Below are 19,944 nucleotides of genomic sequence, written 5' to 3'. Positions count from 1 at the left end.
TTTCAAGTACTTGGTAATTTCTTTTGTAGAATAAGTTGTGGTGCACCACTTTAATGACATAGACATTAAGATGTGAATAGACATTTCCCTTACCTGCATTGTTGTCTTTAGTGTACTATTTTTTCTGCTTGAGCTTTGTCATGTTTAAGTATAAGTTATAGCATTTGCTGCTGCTGCTTGCCAGGCATAGTGTTACTGAATTTGACTTTGTATTACTGTGTTAAGCCAGTTTTACTACTGATTTATTTTTCTTGTTGCTGCACATTGGCTCGTATTAGTTGTAATGTTGCATTTGCTTGGTAATTTAGATTTACTGTAGCTTGCTTTGCCAATTTGCACTTTTTTTGTCATTGCTGTTTGAGTTAATTTGTTATGTGCTGCTGCATTGCCTCGTCCCTTGGTATATATATCTGAGCTCAATAGATTTAAGTTAGCTTAAGATGGGGTAGGCTATAGAAGAGAATGAGTTGTGATGAATTGGAAGAAATGCATTGAGAAGCTATAAGAAAATGGTTTGGCCAAAAAAGTATATTGAAAGAGGATATGAACAAAGAGTAGGGTTTAGGGACAACAGGTTTAGGTAAGATTTTCTTGGAAATAAATGATGAGGTAAGATAATGGAAAATAAATAATGAGGTAAGAAATATGTGAAATATAAATACAGAAAGCATGCTTGGATAGGATTTTTTTGGTGGAAACAAATGTTGAAATAAGACAAAAGATCTACGGAATGAAGTTTTGGATTGGACTGCAGTACCAAATGTTACACTGAACACAAACCCTGCCCTTTCCTCTTGTGTTATTCTGCTATGTGTTTGTGTACTCTTGTATATTTGTGTTTTTCCTGTCTGTATGTGTTTAGCTGATATGAGTTATGTTGTGGAATTTTTCTAATAATATGTTATTTTCTTCGTAAAGATGCTTAGATATTATTTATTCTGCTTTGTTTTAATGCTCATGTGTGAAGTTGATGTTTCAAAAGTTATTCTTATCTTTTATGTATTTACTTACGTTATAATTCCTGTAACACTGATGTATATGTTTATTTCTATTGTTTTGTAAAGCCTGTATTACTAGAAATGTTATCTGTATTATTATGTTTTTAATGATGTATTTTGTACCTTTGTTATTGTATTCTTATGTTATAAAATTGTAATTGACACCAGTTCATCAAATTAAGTAACTTGTAAGTTACATTTCTCTGCACACGTTTTTGTTGGCCATAGTATATGGACAATATGTGAGAAGTAGGGACTGATAGTGTTGGCACGTGTGTTAATAATTCAGCAAGGGACTGGATAACAGCATTGCTGGTTCTAAGGTCATTTAAAAAAATTTTTTTTGAGTGCACAAGTGGTGGTTCATGGACTTGCTATATTGTCCACAAGACTCTTCGATGGTGATTGTGCACCTGCACAGTCACAGCAGATGGCTGCTGGCCATCTCTCCAAGGACTGCAGTGGGTCTGCACTTTTGATGACACACCAATACCATTATTTCTACAAGGACTGCAGTGGGTCTGCACCTTTGATGGCCCACCAATACCATACTCTTTACCAGGACTACAGCGGGTCTGCTCTGTGATGATCTAGTTACCAATATTCTTCAAAACGTCGAATGACTCTGCTGTGGGTTTGCTCTGTTGTGAGCCATTACCTGTCTGCATGCCAAGAGTCAGCACTGTCTTTTTATTGGAAGGACAACACTACTTCTTCAAGACTGCATGGAAATCCACTGCTTCCGTGTGCATTTTCTTTTACTGCTCAGACTTTGAGAAAAAAAACACTGCAATTTTACTGTGATGAATGATCAGGACTGTCTTTATGGACTGTGAGAAAATTTTAGCTTTTGACCAACATTGTATCAATAAGTGTGTGCATTTGATTTCTTTGTTATTGTAATTATGAAATTTTTTTTCAAATCTGTATTGGCCACTGCCCATAACAATTTGTAAAATTTTTTGTGGGGAGCATGGGGGCTATGTAAGTAGGCTGTTTAGGTTTTTATATTGGTAACGCCACGTAGAGCTCTGTATGAAAATCACTGGCTGTGCTGTGTGCAGTCTGTGGCTGGTTTGCATTGTTGTTGGCCATTGTAGTGTTGGGCAGTTGCGCAGTTGGAGGTGAGCCGCCAGCAGTGGTGGTTGTAGGGAGAGAAATGGCGGAGTTTTGAAATTTGTAAGACTGGATGTCATGAACTACTATATATATTATGGCTTTTGAACACTATTAAGGTAAATACATTGTTTGTTCTCTATCAAAATCTTTCATTTGCTAACTATGCCTATCAGTAGTTAGTGCCTTCAGTAGTTTGAATCTTTTATTTAGCTGGCAGTAGTGGCGCTCGCTGTATTGCAGTAGTTCGAGTAACGAAGATTTTTGTGAGGTAAGTGATTTGTGAAAGGTATAGGTTAATGTTAGTCAGGGCCATTCTTTTGTAGGGATTTTTGATAGTCAGATTGCGTTGCGCTAAAAAATATTGTGTGTCAGTTTAAGCACAGTCATGTATAATTTTTCTAAGGGGACGTTTCAAAACCTGCATTTGGATCGGACTTCCTTAAATGTTGCGCAGGAAGGTGCGCAGTGTACTGCTGCATCCATTTTCAATAGGCTATCACTGGAATGCAAAAACCTTAACAGTGATCCACCCGCTTTCAAATCGAAACTGAAGAATTTCCTCATGGGCCAGTCGTTCTATTCTGTCGAGGAGTTCTTTGAAAAATTAAGCTGATTCTTGTTGTATTGTTGATTGCGTTTACTTAAACTTATTGCTTGACTTTTTTCAGGTTCATAAACATTTTATTTTTATCTGTTATTACTTTTATGTTGTAATTTCATGTAGTGACACGTTCTATGACCTTGGAGATTTGCTCCTCAATTTGGTCTTACGGATCTTGACAAGTAAATAAAAATTAAAAAAATAAATAAATCAGTTGAGATGGACTTGTAACGAGGTACGATTTAATGGTAGACTGATGATGCATTCTAGAGAGAGAGAGAGAGAGAGAGAGAGAGGGAGAGAGAGAGAGAGAGAGAGAGAAGGAGTCGTTGCTGTAGGTCATTTGACCTTTTTTTCCATTATTGTGTCAGGATGCATTAGTTGTGTGACACAGCCTGCGTTCAACACGCATAGAACGGAGTGTTCTGTGTGAGTCAGAGCACTGACGACTTGCCGTAATTAACAACAAACCTCTTGGTCCTCTTAGGACTTCCTTCTCATCTGTGATGAAATGTCGCCGTCCTGTTTCTACACAATCCTCTTAACTCCACTCTACTGTCGCATCTTGGATACAAAGTCGTGACTTCAGTTTCAGAACTAGGGTGATTCTGAGTAGGCGGCAGGTGTTTGTGAGACACTGCAATCCCCGTGTATACATCTGCTTGACAGATGTCCTGGTTACAGAGTTAGTGGCGGCATGACATTTAATTTGACACGTCAAACGCCACTGCTATGCGTTTATCTGTTTCCTTGTAGGAGGTATTCTCTGTTACTACCAATCGTTTTCTACTGGCATAGTATAATTACTGAACCGTGATCGGTTGTGAGCAGTGGACGCTATACGGCACTGGAAAACTATATTGGGCATGTATCACACAGAATCGATGTTTTAAGGAAGTAGTTTTTACATTTTACAATTTGTCACCATAGTTCATCGTAAAGAAACCTGCAAGAACGATGTATGTCATGCGCTGGAAATATATTTCTTACAATGGAGTATTAACAGTGTTGCATTCCACATGACTAATAGGTCAGATATTGCAAATTATAGCCCGTTTTAAGTGCAGAAACGTGTAGCCTTAAGAGTGCATGTTCTCTCTTACCAATACCTTCTTGGTCCAGATTCCAGACACTAGTACAGTACTTTAGAATTGATAGTGTAGTTGAATTACGTAAAATGCTTCGAACTCCGTCCGTCTGAAGCTCCATTATGCATAAAAACCACCCGTTTTTGTTCTTCTTAACCATTTGCTATTACAGCACAACACTTTCATATCTACTACTATGCACCTATAAGGAGTGCTAACCTCCTTGACATGTGCGCATCTGGTGAAATCTTGTGCACTTGGATGGGTGCGGAACAGCAGTTACAGATTTTATACACTAGATTCCTTCGCGAAACGCGGAATGTAGCGGTCTACTTCTGATCCGCTGGTCCGTTGCACTTGCAGGGCGGGTTGGTCAAAGAGATCTCTCAATCCCTCACTTTACTCTAAAAACGCGAGAGTGCCCTATGACTTCCATACACATAGAGAATGATCGTAAATTACGCACTATGCTCGAAGTGCTAGAAATATGCACACTATGTGATCAAAAGAATCTGGACACCCCCAAAAACAAAAGTTTTTCGTATTAGGTGCATTGTGCTACCACTTACTGCCAGGTACTCCATATCAGCGATCTAAGTAGTAACTAGACATCGTGAGAGAGTAGAATAGGTTGCTCCGCGCACAGCTCACGGACTTCCAACGTGGTCAGGTGACTGAGTGACAGTTGTGTTATACGTCTGTACGCGAAGTTTCCACACATCTAAACATCCCTAGGTCCACTGTTTCCGATGTGATAGTGAAGGGATACGTGCAGCACAAAGGCATACAGGCCAACCTCGTATGTTGACTGATAGAGACTGCCAACAGTTTAAGAGGGTCATAATATGTAACGGGCAGACATCTATCCAGACCATCACACAGGAATTCCTAACTCCATCAGGATCCATTATGACAGTTATGCAGGAACTGAGAAAACTTGTATTTCATGGCCAAGCGGCTGCTCGAAAGCCATACATCATGCCGGTAAATGCCACACGAAACCTCGCTTGGTGTAAGGAGCGTAAACATTAGACGATTGAACAGTGGAAAAACGTTGTGTGGAGTGACGAATCGCGGTACACAATGTGGTGATCCGATGGCAGGGTGTGGGTATGGCGAATGCCGAGTTAAAATCATCTGCCAGCGTGTGTAGTGCCGACAGTAAAATTTGGAGGCGGTGGTACTACGGTCTGGTTGTCTTTTTCATGGAGGGGGCTTGCACCCCTTGTTGTTTTGTGTGTCACTATCACAACAGAGGCCGACATTGATGTTTTAAGCACCTTCTTCCTTCCCACTGTCGAAGACCAATTCGCAGATGGCGATTAGATCTTTCAACACGATCGAGCACCTGTTCGTAAAACACGGCCTGTGGAGGAGAGGTTATACGACAATATCATCCCTGTAATGGACTGGCCTGCACAGAGTCCTGACGTGAATCCCGTAAAACACCTGTGGGATGTTTTGGAACGCCGACTTCGTGCCAGGCGTCACCGACCGACATCGATACCTCCCCTCATTACGGCACTCCGTGAATAATGGGCTGCCATTCCCCAAGAAATCGTCCAGCACCTGATTGAACGTATGCCTGCGGGAGTGGGAGTTGTCATCAAGGTTAAGGATGGGCCAACACCATATTAAATTACAGCATTACCGTTGGAGGGCGCCACGAACTTGTAAGTCATTTTCAGACAGGTGTCTGTATAGTTTTGCTCACATAGTATACTTTAATGTGTATGTTATAGAATTAACAATGAATGTATGTACTGCACAGTCATCAATCTACCATTTCAATATTACTTGCAAAGTAGAGGAGGGACAGTTTAGTGATGATACAGAATCTGGCAAGCGTATTGCCGTGTCATTGGTTGGCATTGAAATTACGGTAAAGTTGCAAAAAGTTTTCGAACTATCGACTATGATGGTTATTATTACAGTACATCGACGGTGTCTTTTTCATCCCATCAATTCACTGGTATCCTGTTGATTACCGCATAGGGATTGACTGTTTCAGGTGGAGAAAGCGTCTTGGTGGAGGCGGCAACACCTTCCATGGATGGCTGGCACCGAAACAGTCATCACGTGCGTGACTACAATTCGAGGAATCAATCAAAATGAAACACTGAGCCATCATCTATTCCATTACTATGATATGTGAGTTTAAATGTAGAGGCCATTAATCTCCCTCGGACAGCAGTTTGGAAACACTTAACAATGCGCGCGCGCTCGCGCATGTGTGTGTGTATGTTGTGGGAGCAGCGGCAACAACGTGATTTACACTGTGCGTCGTCTAGTTTTCTGTGAGAGGCAATGGATCGAAATTGCTGTCACTTTAGAACCTGACACAGACCTCAAACTCATGGCGGAAAAAACGAAATGTATGCCAGTGTACAAAGCGTGTTACAGCAGGAAAAAAACAATGTTTCATACGACGACACACGGCCACAGGGAGCCTCTTTTGCGACTGATAGTCTGTGGGATATGGTCCTTCTCCTCCTACAGTACAGGCGTTGACCCTTTACATTGGTCTGTGCGATGCATCAGTACCTGTGTATTTAATAAGATTGTCACATTGGCTCGATGCCAGCTCGGAGACGGTATCTGTTTTTGATCTATCGGAGGAGAGAGAAGTGGTACAAATTTTATGGCGTTCTCTATCGCATGAAGTTAGCGGAGCTTTTGTAGTTCCTAATTTTTCAGTGTTCGATGGTGCAGAGTAGCGATGATAGAATGTTGCGATGATAGACGTGAAGAGACCCTGAGGGATGCGGATCTGCTTCGGAATGCAGTGCCTGTGTGATATTGTCTTCCTAATGTTTCCGATAAGAAACGCTACTGTAACTGTTTGTACTGTCCTTTATACTTCATCATGCTGCAGGAGTGGGTTTAGTTTGGCACTGACATACATCGTACATGGTTGGTGGCGATACGACAACATGTTCCCATTTCCACCAAATGGTCAAAACACAGTCCTGTCACACTAATTCAGCTTAACCTGTTTCCCCATGGGTTGCAGAATGTGGTAGACATAGCTCTTTCTGACTTCTGCTCAGTTCCAATTTAAACTGGAACGATCACAAACGTAAAGCTGCAGGGATGGCAGGGCAGAGTCTTAGGAGCAGTTACATAAGATGAATACGGACTATCTAAAGCCACATTGAAATTTTACTGTAACAGACAGGTTTGAAAAAGGTGAGTCGTTTCGAGCTATGAGAGTGCCACGAATATGAATCACTAGTGGCTGTAATCATTAAAACACTTCTCCATAGGATCCAATGCGGGTATGTGGTTGAATGGAAAGACTTGATTCCAAAGCGCAGAAGCATTTCTGTCAGAGAGTCTAACACTAGAGATATGAAAAACCTGTGTACATTTCTTACGGCCTCAATCAGCATAGCATCTACTGTATGTGATCATTCTCAATCAACCAGCGCCTATAACTCAGTGGATATATCTCACAACCTCTGACGTGGCATCGAGACAGAATGCGTCACAAATACTGGAGATATATCTAGCGGTGGCATAAGGGAGTTGCAAATACCAGCTTCATACTACGTTCCTTAGAGGAATCACTTTCTAAACTCGGTGATTTTATTAAGAGCTTACACCGAAGGCGACGTGTAGACGCACTGTTGGTGTGCTAATATACACTCCAGCGATCACCGTCTATATTCAGTGTCGCGGTATTTGTGTGGAAAAACCACTTAAGTAGGAGGTAATGCAATACCTCGGTTTATAACGCTTGTATAGTTTTTAACTTGGATATTGTTGTGACTTGGCAAGACAGCCAAGTCACTATGCGAGGATGCCGAAAGGCACGCGTTAAGCTCACGCAGACTGGCGTGAGGTCTGGAACATTCCAATGTAATTAATATAGCAAATAAAGTATGTAGTTGAAGTAATACTTAACTTTATTCCATAATTGGTTAACATCGCTCTTGTTGATACATTATATAATCTCAATACAAACTGGTAATTGCGCCTTGCTAGGTCGTAGCAAATGACGTAGCTGAAGGCTATGCTAACTATCGTCTCGGCAAATGAGAGCGTAGTTGTCAGTGTAGCATCGCTAGCAAAGTCGTCTGTACAACTGGGACGAGTGCTAGGACGTCTCACTAGACCTCCCGTGTGGCGGCGCTTGGTCTGCAATCACTGACAGTGGCGACACACGGGTCCGACGTATACTAGCGGACCGCGGCCGATTTAAAGGCTACCACCTAGCAAGTGTGGTGTCTGGCGGTGACACCACAGATATCGTTAGCGATACTTGTGAGGACCTATAGAACCATGACCGATTGTGGCAGCAGTAACATGGTCACTGCGATCGTCTTTTTCACACGTGGCGGCTTGTAAGGCGATCACTCTTCTCTTTCTAAACACCAGCCGCAAGGAAACCTTATGAGACATGTCCACCCATCGCTGATTTTCTTTCAGTATTGTTTCGTATCGCCAGCATTCAGCTATTGGCGAAGTATTGCACGTAGTAGTAGGGGATGTGTGATAGATACTTATAAACTATGTGTATGTGTATGTGTGTGTGTGTGTGTGTGTGTGTGTGTGTGAGTGTGTGTGTGTGTGTGTGTGTGTGTGTGGTGTGTTCCGACATGTGCAAAGAAAATGGATATGTCCTGTCATAAGGGAATGTATGGATTTGACGTGAAATACTGCGGTAGAGGCAAAGCGAATGAAAGATATTTTTTTTTTACTTGGAAAGGTATGTCGGGTCATAAGAATGGTACAGATATTTTTATTTCCAGAGCCGCAATCGTCAGAAGAGGGTATTTCCAATACTTAGCTTAATGTCGAATGTTTCCCGACTGAGGCTGCAATCGTAATATTTAATTGAATAAGTACAGTGATCAAATATGTATGTGGCCAGTTTCCTGGAACGATTCTGCCTGGGGTGCATGGCGTGCGGAGGCTATGGCCTGTGGCGGGAGCAGTTCACGTTTCTGGCTTACGGCAGGAGTCGTCTGAATGGAAATGCCGGTTGGGGAACAGAAATACAACTGTCCTAACTGTGTCGCCCTCTAGATGGTTGAATAGCGCACTAATACTCAGCATGTGTTAGACAGCTTTCATGATAGTATGTGGAAAATTTGAGAAGATTCAATGCAGACATGCGTTTGCGCTGGAGCATTATTCCCTCCCATGTAAATGTCCGGTTGAGTCCTTCTGCACATTTCCTATCTTTATTTGGCTGAGAGAACATCGATTGTGTTGTGTGCATCTAGCTGTTAGAAGACACATTTGTTGGTTATCTACAGATCGGAAACACCTTCGTTGACTTGTAAATTAGAGGGATGATTGGGAATCTGTTATATCAGCAACATTGCACCATCGTTGACTTGTAAATTGTAGGGATGATTGGGAATCTGTTATATCACCAACATTGGTATTCATGAGTGGCGTTATCAGTTTCCTCTGTTCTTTGTTTTAGTTTTGGTGTTATGGTCTTAGCAGACGAGATAAGTTTCTCATTCCCTGTGGTTTAGAGCATGTTCCACCTCCCTAAAGTTATGGGACTCTAGAGAAGTAATTTCCAGTTGTATCTTCGGAATTATATTGCACAAGCGATATTGCTAAGCAAGTGATATTGCTGTGTGCTTAATATTGAGACGTATGATATTCTGGTAAACCATGTGAAAATACATATGTTCTGTAATCCCAGAGTCTGGAGATGGGTGTAGAAAGCAAGCAAGCAAGTCGGGATCAGAAACAGTAACGCCTTTATGCCGAGGGGAACCAACCCAGCCTTTGTAAAACACTTCGGAAAGTGACTTCAGTCCGCTGAGGGTGCTTTGGTCATGCACTGGGCCTGTATATGTGTGGGGAGCCATATGACTTGTGGGTTACTGTGGTGGATGAGAGCCCGACTTTGAGGGAAATATCTAGAGCTGCAAGAAGTATGTAAGTTGCATGCGCTTTCATGGTATATGTATGAGTGTCTAGTGGTCGATAGCTATATGCAAAATGCAGAAGTGGTGATTTTGCGTGGCTCAGGATACGAATTGTGTGTTTACTACATCGATATGGTATATGGTGTTAAGGCTTTGTTGGAAATATTTCACACTGAAATATTCAAGCTTTCATTGACAGTAGCAGAGCAGTCTAATTATGCAAGTTTCTTTCTGCATTTGATGATGTGTAGACTACTCTTGTATGGTTCAACTGTCTGTGTAACATGGCGATCTGTACAAAATAGTTTTGCTGCTGAAAGTCTCATCTGCAGAAAAAAATGGCGAACCATGCCCCAACACCGGCACCAGCAGCAGGTTGGTGGGTGCATGCAGTAAGAGCCAATGAGAATGCTCCGTTCATTCACATGACATCCTTTGTGCTGGGGTATAGGAGACTCTACAGACTGGTTCGAACAAGATGGGGGAATTGTATCTAAGGAAAGTTCTGAGTCTAATGTGATGTCTTCTTTGTTCAAGTGTTCAATGACAAGTTGCAGCAGCCCATCCATCTCTGGCGGGATGCTGTCCCTCATCTGCCGTTGTGGCATTAGGACATCTCCAGACCAGCAGCTGTAGGACACCGAAAATTCCAGCCATTTTTCTCCTCTGTACGACAGTGCTTCAAATTCCGTTTGTGTAATTGTTAAGATTTTCGCGTCTGTTTTTAGACAGTGCTCTCTTTCCAAACATCAAGAATGCTTTCATGATTAACGGTGTTTTCGCAAGCAGTCACAGACATGATGACGGCTTTTAGCGGTGAGAAAGTTTACCATTTCGGAGACGTTTGTTGAAAGCAGGACGTCACGATATCCAGGAAGGGTAACGCATGATGCACGGGGTGCTTCGTTAGAATCATGAGAAAGAATGCATTCTGTGTTATTCTGGGATATTTTCTTAAACAGAACCTGATAGAACAAGCAGACAAGCTGAGACATGAAAGCTCCTACAACAAAAGCGACCGTTAACTATTTCTGTAGCGCTTTGCGATTTCCGGGAAGGGTTGATATGTAATGGACAGGCTGCCCCATTAGGATCGCAAGGAGGAATGCATTCTGTATTGTTCTGGGATATTTTCCTTGACAGTTTCTGAAAGCATTGCAAAAGATTTCTATTGCGCTTCCAGAGGGAGACTTGGCTGTTATTTACATGGACATGTGATGTCAGTGCAACACTGATAACCTCTTAGCTGCGCCTGCGATGGTGGGTCACTCGGCAAACGTCTCGCTCGGCAATTAGGCCAGCGCTGGATGTGCAGGTGCGAATTTAATGCGTCAGCCACGGTGGCTAGGTAAACGTGTGTGGCCAGAGGCGTCTTGCTTGTGGGACAGGCTGGACCGGCGTGCGTTCTCAGACATGTCTGATCATCATTTCGCGTTGAACCGCTGTAGGGAACAGTTCACTGATATGCTGCAGTCCAGTTTCTTAACGATAGTTCGAAAGCGTTTTTACATGCAATGAGTGTTTGTGCACTGCATTATTTCCGCTCTTAAAGCTTTGTGGGCGTCTTTGCAGAGCGTTATACATGCATTATTTTGCCAATTTTAATTGTAGCGAATATGTCTGTACATCAGTGTACTGCATTATTTTGAGAAAATATCTTTAAGCTGTGCAGTGCATTATTTTGACAGTTTGCAATTATTGAGCGTGTTTGCAGAGCGTTTTACATGCAATATTTTGACAATTTACGAGTTGTTTGCGTATCTGTACAAGAGTGTACAGTATTATTTCTGTAATTTAAGAGTAGTTTGCAGGTCTGTAGGCTATTTATTGTGATCCCAAGCACGTCGGAGCGAGTGTTTTGTATCAGCGTAATAAATAAACTACGTGAAATCCGCCCCTAAGTAAATTGTTCCAGCTTCCCTCTGAAAATAAATAAACTCCTTCCTCTCCGGCAGCTGGACACAGACTAAGTCCTTTTCCCGCCAATTCCAGGGAAGAGGTGGTGGCTGGACGACTTAGGTTAGTGGAAGCAACCCAGTTGACCTTTCAAAATTTTACCGCCATTTTCTTAGGAAGGGGAGGGGAGGGGAGGGGAAGCAATCAGGTCAGTAGAGGTAGTCCAGTTGACCTATATTCCCGCCAAAATTTGAAAGTCCCTCCATGACGTCATCGCGACGTTGCCATATCTATCGCCATCTTGCATCCACCATCTTGAATAAATTTAGGGTGATGCCCCCTTGTCCCATTACCGTTTTTAGCGAGTATTGGAGGATTCATACAGTAAATGCTAGTGGTGAGGATACCTGACAGATGCAAATGTCATCGTACATTTTGTAGGGAAATAATTGAAAATAAGTTCAAAGAACATTCAGAAGAAATATAAATAAATTTTAAAGTATCAGTAGGCTTCTATTTGCAGGAAGAAATCTGAATAAACTAATTCTAAACTCAATAAATTAGCTTGTTAGAGGACATGACCGTAAGTTGGAAGGGCGGCATTGAGGAACTGAGGCCTCGAAACGACATCGAATGAGGCGCTGAAGTTTGGCCGATAAGTGAATTTGTGCCTAACAATGCCGTTTCGTTTAATCAAGCTATTTCTGCTTTATGCTGTGAATCGCATCGCGGTAGACTTAGCATAGTCCCCTCCCCCTCCCGTCTGAGTGCAGGTCTGGTCCAGTTTTTCTGAAGTACAGTTCACAAATTACGGATTTCTCTCGATTGTAATTTCTTAGACGTTATGCTTAAGCTGTATATTGTTCTAAACAAATGTTGTTGTTATTGCTGTACAGGGTTATTCACAAGTACCTTTCGGAGTTCATAAAGCTCTCAGCACAAATACTACAGGACGCGCAGAAAATAGACACATATTAGTGGATAGTTTTTAACTACAGGTGCTCAATATGCGCCCCGTTTGTGATGTGACAAGAATTAATAAGTACGTATAATTCATTGAAGTAACTAAGGCGTGACAGTTACCTATGTTCGAAATCTGTTAATTGGGTTGTCTATCTGCAAGTGTCATCTAATTCGATGCGACGATATGGAGCACATGATTTTGCTACGTGTTCTGACACGTTTACCGTAGTACACCTACTTCACGGCGCATATTAAGAATCGAATCTTGTTATTAGGTTGACAGATGCATGTTGTTCAGTTCCTTAGATGGAACAGGGAATTTTGCACAGGAAGCAGGTAAAAAAAATTGCGGATTTGCGAATGCGTTTGTTTGATACTTGGGAAAGGTTTCTACTGTAGAGGAAAGGATAAACTGTGACCCTCCATTCAAACTCTCTCCCCGTAACACGACGCTACATCCGTATCTTAAAAGTCACGCAGGTTTCCTCAGGACCTGGTAACGTTCTAACTAGGAATGTTTCAGTGGTCGATGTGGCCACCAAACCCAACAGTGTTCTGATCGTGGCCGTTCAGTTCTTCGGACAGACGCCGGTCATGACTGGCGGGCGCCCCCCAGCAGTCTAGACAGGCAGGACGTCGTGTTAGCCCCTGGCGGTTCCACCTGCTACGCTATGCAATATAGGGCGCCAGACAGGCGCCGCTTAATAACTCGGCACCGCACGCTTATTCAGACGAAGAAACGCCAGGCCGGCGCGCCGGTCATATTTCACGGCGGCCGCCTGCAGGTAGTGGCTGAGCAGGCCGGCTGATTTACTGCCGCCTCTTGACAGCCGCGAATGCTCTCGGCTCGCTCGCCTCGAATACAGCCGCTCAGCTCCAGCAGTCTGCGCTCTCAACACTCGCTTTCGCGTCTCCTTCGTCTGCTGTGAAACGTTGTGCCACTGGCGGATGCTTGATCTCTTTAGCGTGGGCTCTGGTGCTTTAACAAATAATGCAGAATTTATTGACTGAATGTGTAGTAATTGTGTTGGGAGCTGCATCTAAGCTCATTGAACTAAGTAGTGATCACCTTAAAAGAGCACTCTGGCTACTTACGAGCTCTATACATGCCATAAAACTAGCATCAGGAGGCCACGTGACGGTTTGCATGTGACCTGCGTAAACCGGGTTCGACTTCATTATGTTGCCAAGTGAACTGCTGACCGACCCGTGTTACCTGCTTATTGACTAAACCATAATCGACACTCGACTCTAGCCGTCGAAACTTGGGGACTGCGGACAGTCATTCATTCACGTTCGAGATACTCGTCGTTCCGCCCACACACTTAGCTTTATTTACTTTATTTACTAACTGTTCATGCAGGTGTTTCACTTTCCCTCATAATTATGTCCTACACAGAATGAACATTAATAAAACCGACAAACTGCAGAGACGAATTACTGACTGGAAACGGAGGAAAAGATCGGGTGTCCGGAAATGCACCATTGTCGCGGTAGATGGCGCTGACGAATCACAGTTCCTCGAGCATCGTGCCATATGTTCCTTGTGTGTTGCAGGCTGTGTGACTGACGCAGCGTACTGGAAGCATTAGAATGGTCCCTTTGTGGACGTTTGTTTCATCATGGATTGCTTCAGACAGACGAACGTGCAGGGAAGCGGCGGGCTGTGCGTACACCAGATTTGGAGGACCGGGTTCTACAGGACATTGAGACGGACTCTAGTACAAGTTCCAGGCAAGTGGTCCGGCAACATGTTGTAAGCCAATCTACGATTATACATGTTGTAAGCCAATGTACGATTATGCGTATCTTTAACGAGAACCGCTACTACTCCTATCACCTGCAACGAGTGCACGGATTATCAGCAGAAGATTTCTATCTACAGGAAGGATTTTATCGATTTGGTGCACCAGACAATCACAATTGTGGGATTTTTGTCATAAGTCCTCTTTACCGGCGAAGCAATATTTACCAGAACTGGCATCATCAACCTGCGCAACCGTCGTCTGTTGGCTACAGGCAATCCAAGAGGAATGGATGAGACATTTCATCAGCATCAATTCGGTATCAACGTGTGAGCAGGGATTGTTGGTGACCACGTAATTGGAACGGTTATCATTCGACAATGCCTCGACGGAGGAAACTACGTGGACTTCCGGCGGAATACTCTGCCTGAGCTGCTTGACAGTCTGCCCTTGTCAATGCGACAGGTTACGTGGTTTCTGCATCATGGAGCACTACCCCACTTTCGCATGGCAGTTCGCCGACACCTCAAAACATTTTTCCCAGACGTTGGATAGGACTGTATCATGGCGTGCTAGGTCACCGGACTTAAACCCCTTTATTTTTTATCTCTGTGGGCATCTGAAAACCGTTGAGTACGCTGAACTATTTCTGATGTGCAGTCGCTTCAGTAACGTGTTCACGACGCCTGTGACGCTATTCAGAGAAGAGGCCGGAACGTGTGAAAGGGTGCAGCAGTCCTTGATGCGACGTGTGAACGTGTCCATTGCATCCCATAGAGGCCACTTTGAACATCTGTTGCGACGTGGAAGCGATACAGCTCTGTACTGTGTTCCAGAACGATTTGTTGTCATTTAATGCACGTCTTTCATTGCCATACACATGTTCATATGACCTTTCTTCTTCCATTTCCAGTCAAGAAACCGTCCCCGCCGTTTGTCTGTTTTATTAATGTTCATCCTATATGCGGTATCGTCCCCCATCGATACCACAAGGGAGGCAATCGATTCAGCCACTAAGGATGGCAGTGAAGAATTCAGCAACGGTCGCTAGAGGAAGACACAGCGGCTAGAGCCACCAAATCACTGGACGCGCCAGTATCACGCCCCTGCAGGAAGTACCGCCACGGAACCCAAAACCAATTGCACAATAGGCCGCTGATCGCATTCTAAGAGTTCTTCGGGAGCACCGCTATCGTATGGATACCAGGTCTGTGAAGATACAAATACTAACATTAACATTGACACCTGCGTCTAACCAGTAGTATCTTACCCTGAAGACGAGTCGTCACGAACAGTTTCTGATGACGGACTACGATGTGAACAACATAATTATATTTTCAACACCTACTAATGTCAATGTATTAAGGAAGGTGTCGCAGATATATGTGGATAGCACGTTCAAGATTTGCCCACGGTACTTCGCACGATTATTCACCGTTCATGGCCTGAAATGTAGTGTCTACATACCAGTTGTATTCGTTCTCCTGGTTGATAAACGCAGATGTTCGTAAACAAAAACGTTACAGCATCTTGTGCAAACTTCTCGTGGCTACGAGATACAGCGGAGCAAGGTTTCCTCGATTCTGAAATTGCCATTCATGGGGCAGTGAACACCGTTTGAGCAAATTCGTGTATCAAGAGCTGTCGGTTTCACTCTCCTGAGTCTTGATGATGGAGGATAAAGGAGCTAGGCCTGTCGAAAACATATAATACAACTTCCAACACGCCAGAGAGTAATTACTTAAAAAACTTCTTCAGGTTACCTTTCTTGAGTCTAGATGAGGTGATGGAGTGCTCCACTGATGACTTTATAGCAGGTACCCCTGGCGACTGCATATGGGAAGGTGGGGAGCACGTGTTGATACAAAACCCTGCATTAGTAAAATTTATCAATTACGTTTTGGAAGCCTTGTTTCTGGCAACTATCTGGGCCGACCAAGCACCCACCTGCAACAACAGTGCCTCCAGCAGTTGTGAATCTTTCCATTCTAAACCGAATGGTTAGTTTTATTCTGCCCACCCTTCTGTCTGTCGTCTTTCGGTGGTTCTACTTGAGGATAAAGCAGGCACATACATGAAACTGAGGAGTTACTAACAGTGCCAAGCGACCAACCGAAAAAAAGATGGAAGACCTGGGGAAAGAAGTCAGCGGTCGGTTAAGTGTGTTAAAGAGTTAGTTTCAGAATCAGCCAAACTCCTCGTGTCGTCTCTGGGGTAATGGCAACTGCTGACTAATCCTTTGGCCACACGTCATATGTCCCCTGTTCGCCATTGTCTGCAGATCACATAGTTAAGGGATGGTTATGCACAGTTTACAATTTGTGATGTGACCCACCATTTCCGATGTAATTCATGGCAACGAAGTGTTCCGTTTCATGGAATCAATGCAATAAGGTGGAAATGTAACAGGATCTCAGAAAGATAATACTATCGTGTTTGGATGCGCCCTGTACCATACCCTGAATGGAGTACCCGAACTACATCTACATCTACATTTATACTCCGCAAGCCACCCAAGGGTGTGTGGCGGAGGGCACTTTACGTGCCACTGTCATTACCTCCCTTTCCTGTTCCAGTCGCGTATGGTTCGCGGGAAGAACGACTGTCTGAAAGCCTCTGTGCGCGCTCTAATCTCTCTAATTTTACATTCGTGATCTCCTCGGGAGGTATAAGTAGGGGGAAGCAATATATTCGATACCTCATCCAGAAACGCACCCTCTCGAAACCTGGCGAGCAAGCTACACCGCGATGCAGAGCGCCTCTCTTGCAGAGTCTGCCACTTGAGTTTGTTAAACATCTCCGTAACGCTATCACGGTTACCAAATAACCCTGTGACGAAACGCGCCGCTCTTCTTCGAATCTTCTCTATCTCCTCCGTCAACCCAATCTGGTACGGATCCCACACTGATGAGCAATACTCAAGTATAGGTCGAACGAGTGTTTTGTAAGCCACCTCCTTTGTTGATGGACTACATTTTCTAAGGACTCTCCCAATGAATCTCAACCTGGTACCCGCCTTACCAACAATTAATTTTATATGATCATTCCACTTCAAATCGTTCCGCACGCATACTCCCAGATATTTTACAGAAGTAACTGCTACCAGTGTTTGTTCCGCTATCATATAATCATACAATAAAGGATCCTTCTTTCTATGTATTCTCAATACATTACATTTGTCTATGTTAAGGGTCAGTTGCCACTCCCTGCACCAAGTGCCTATCCGCTGCAGATCTTCCTGCATTTCGCTACAATTTTCTAATGCTGCAACTTCTCTGTATACTACAGCATCATCCGCGAAAAGCCGCATGGAACTTCCGACACTATCTACTAGGTCATTTATATATATTGTGAAAAGCAATGGTCCCATAACACTCCCCTGTGGCACGCCAGAGGTTACTTTAACGTCTGTAGACGTCTCTCCGTTGAGAACAACATGCTGTGTTCTGTTTGCTAAAAACTCTTCAATCCAGCCACACAGCTGGTCTGATATTCCGTAGGATCTTACTTTGTTTATCAGGCGACAGTGCGGAACTGTATCGAACGCCTTCTGGAAGTCAAGAAAAATAGCATCTACCTGGGAGCCTGTATCTAATATTTTCTGGGTCTCATGAACAAATAGAGCGAGTTGGGTCTCACACGATCGCTGTTTCCGGAATCCATGTTGATTCCTACATAGTAGATTCTGAGTTTCCAAAAACGACATAATACTCGAGCAAAAAACATGTTCTAAAATTCTACAACAGATCGACGTCAGAGATATAGGTCTATAGTTTTGCGCATCTGCTCGACGACCCTTCTTGAAGACTGGGACTACCTGTGCTCTTTTCCAATCATTTGGAACCTTCCGTTCCTCTAGAGACTTGCGGTACACGGCTGTTAGAAGGGGGGCAAGTTCTTTCGCGTACTCTGTGTAGAATCGAATTGGTATCCCGTCAGGTCCAGTGGACTTTCCTCTGTTGAGTGATTTCAGTTGCTTTTCTATTCCTTGGACACTTATTTCGATGTCAGCCATTTTTTCGATTGTGCGAGGATTTAGAGAAGGAACTGCAGTGCGGTCTTCCTCTGTGAAACAGCTTTGGAAAAAGGTGTTTAGTATTTCAGCTTTACGCTTGTCATCCTCTGTTTCAATGCCATCATCATCCCGGAGTGTCTGGACATGCTGTTTCGAGCCACTTACTGATTTAACGTAAGACCAGAACTTCCTAGGATTTTCTGTCAAGTCGGTACCTAGTACTTTACTTTCGAATTCACTAAACGCTTCACGCATAGCCCTCCTTACTCTAACTTTGACATCGTTTAGCTTCTGTTTGTCTGAGAGGTTTTGGCTGCGTTTAAATTTAGAGTGAAGCTCTCTTTGCTTTCGCGGTAATTTCCTAACTTTGTTGTTGTACCACGGTGGGTTTTTCCCGTCCCTCACAGTTTTACTCGGCACGTACCTGTCTAAAACGCATTTTACGATTGCCTTGAACTTTTTCCATAAACACTCAACATTGTCAGTGTCGGAACAGAAATTTTCGTTTTGATCTGTTAGGTAGCCTGAAATCTGCCTTCTATTACTCTTGCTAAACAGATAAACCTTCCTCCCTTTTTTTATATTCCTATTAACTTCCATATTCAGGGATGCTGCAACGGCCTTATGATCACTGATTCCCTGTTCTGCGCTTACAGAGTCGAAAAGTTCGGGTCTGTTTGTTATCAGTAGGTCCAAGATGTTATCTCCACGAGACGGTTCTCTGTTTAATTGCTCGAGGTAATTTTCGGATAGTGCACTCAGTATAATGTCACTCGATGCTCTGTCCCTACCACCCGTCCTAAACATCTGAGTGTCCCAGTCTATATCTGGTAAATTGAAATCTCCACCTAAGACTATAACATGCTGAGAAAATTTATGTGAAATGTATTCCAAATTTTCTCTCAGCTGTTCTGCCACTAATGCTGCTGAGTCGGGGGGTCGGTAAAAGGAGCCAATTATTAACCTAGCTCGGTTGTTGAGTGTAACCTCCACCCATAATAATTCACAGGAACTATCCACTTCTACTTCACTACAGGATAAACTACTACTAACAGCAATGAACACTCCACCACCGGTTGCATGCAATCTATCCTTTCTAAACACCGTCTGTACGTTTGTAAAAATTTCGGCAGAATTTATCTCTGGCTTCAGCCAGCTTTCTGTACCTATAACGATTTCAGCTTCGGTGCTTTCTATCAGCGCTTGAAGTTCCGGTACTTTACCAACGCAGCTTCGACAGTTTACAATTACAATACCGATTGCTGCTTGGTCCCCGCATTTCCTGACTTTGCCCCGCACCCGTTGAGGCTGTTGCCCTTTCTGTACTTGCCCGAGGCCATCTAACCTAAAAAACCGCCCAGCCCACGCCACACAACCCCTGCTACCCGTGTAGCCGCTTGTTGCGTGTAGTGGACTCCTGACCTATCCAGCGGAACCCGAAACCCCACCACCCTATGGCGCAAGTCGAGGAATCTGCAGCCCACACGGTCGCAGAACCGTCTCAGCCTCTGATTCAGACCCTCCACTCGGCTCTGTACCAAAGGTCCGCAGTCAGTCCTGTCGACAATTCTGCAGATGGTGAGCTCTGCTTTCATCCTGCTAGCGAGACTGGCAGTCTTCAC

Source organism: Schistocerca cancellata, chromosome 1 (genome assembly GCF_023864275.1).
Source record: "Schistocerca cancellata isolate TAMUIC-IGC-003103 chromosome 1, iqSchCanc2.1, whole genome shotgun sequence".
NCBI lineage: Eukaryota > Metazoa > Arthropoda > Insecta > Orthoptera > Acrididae > Schistocerca > Schistocerca cancellata.
This window is presented reverse-complemented; position numbering follows the sequence as displayed.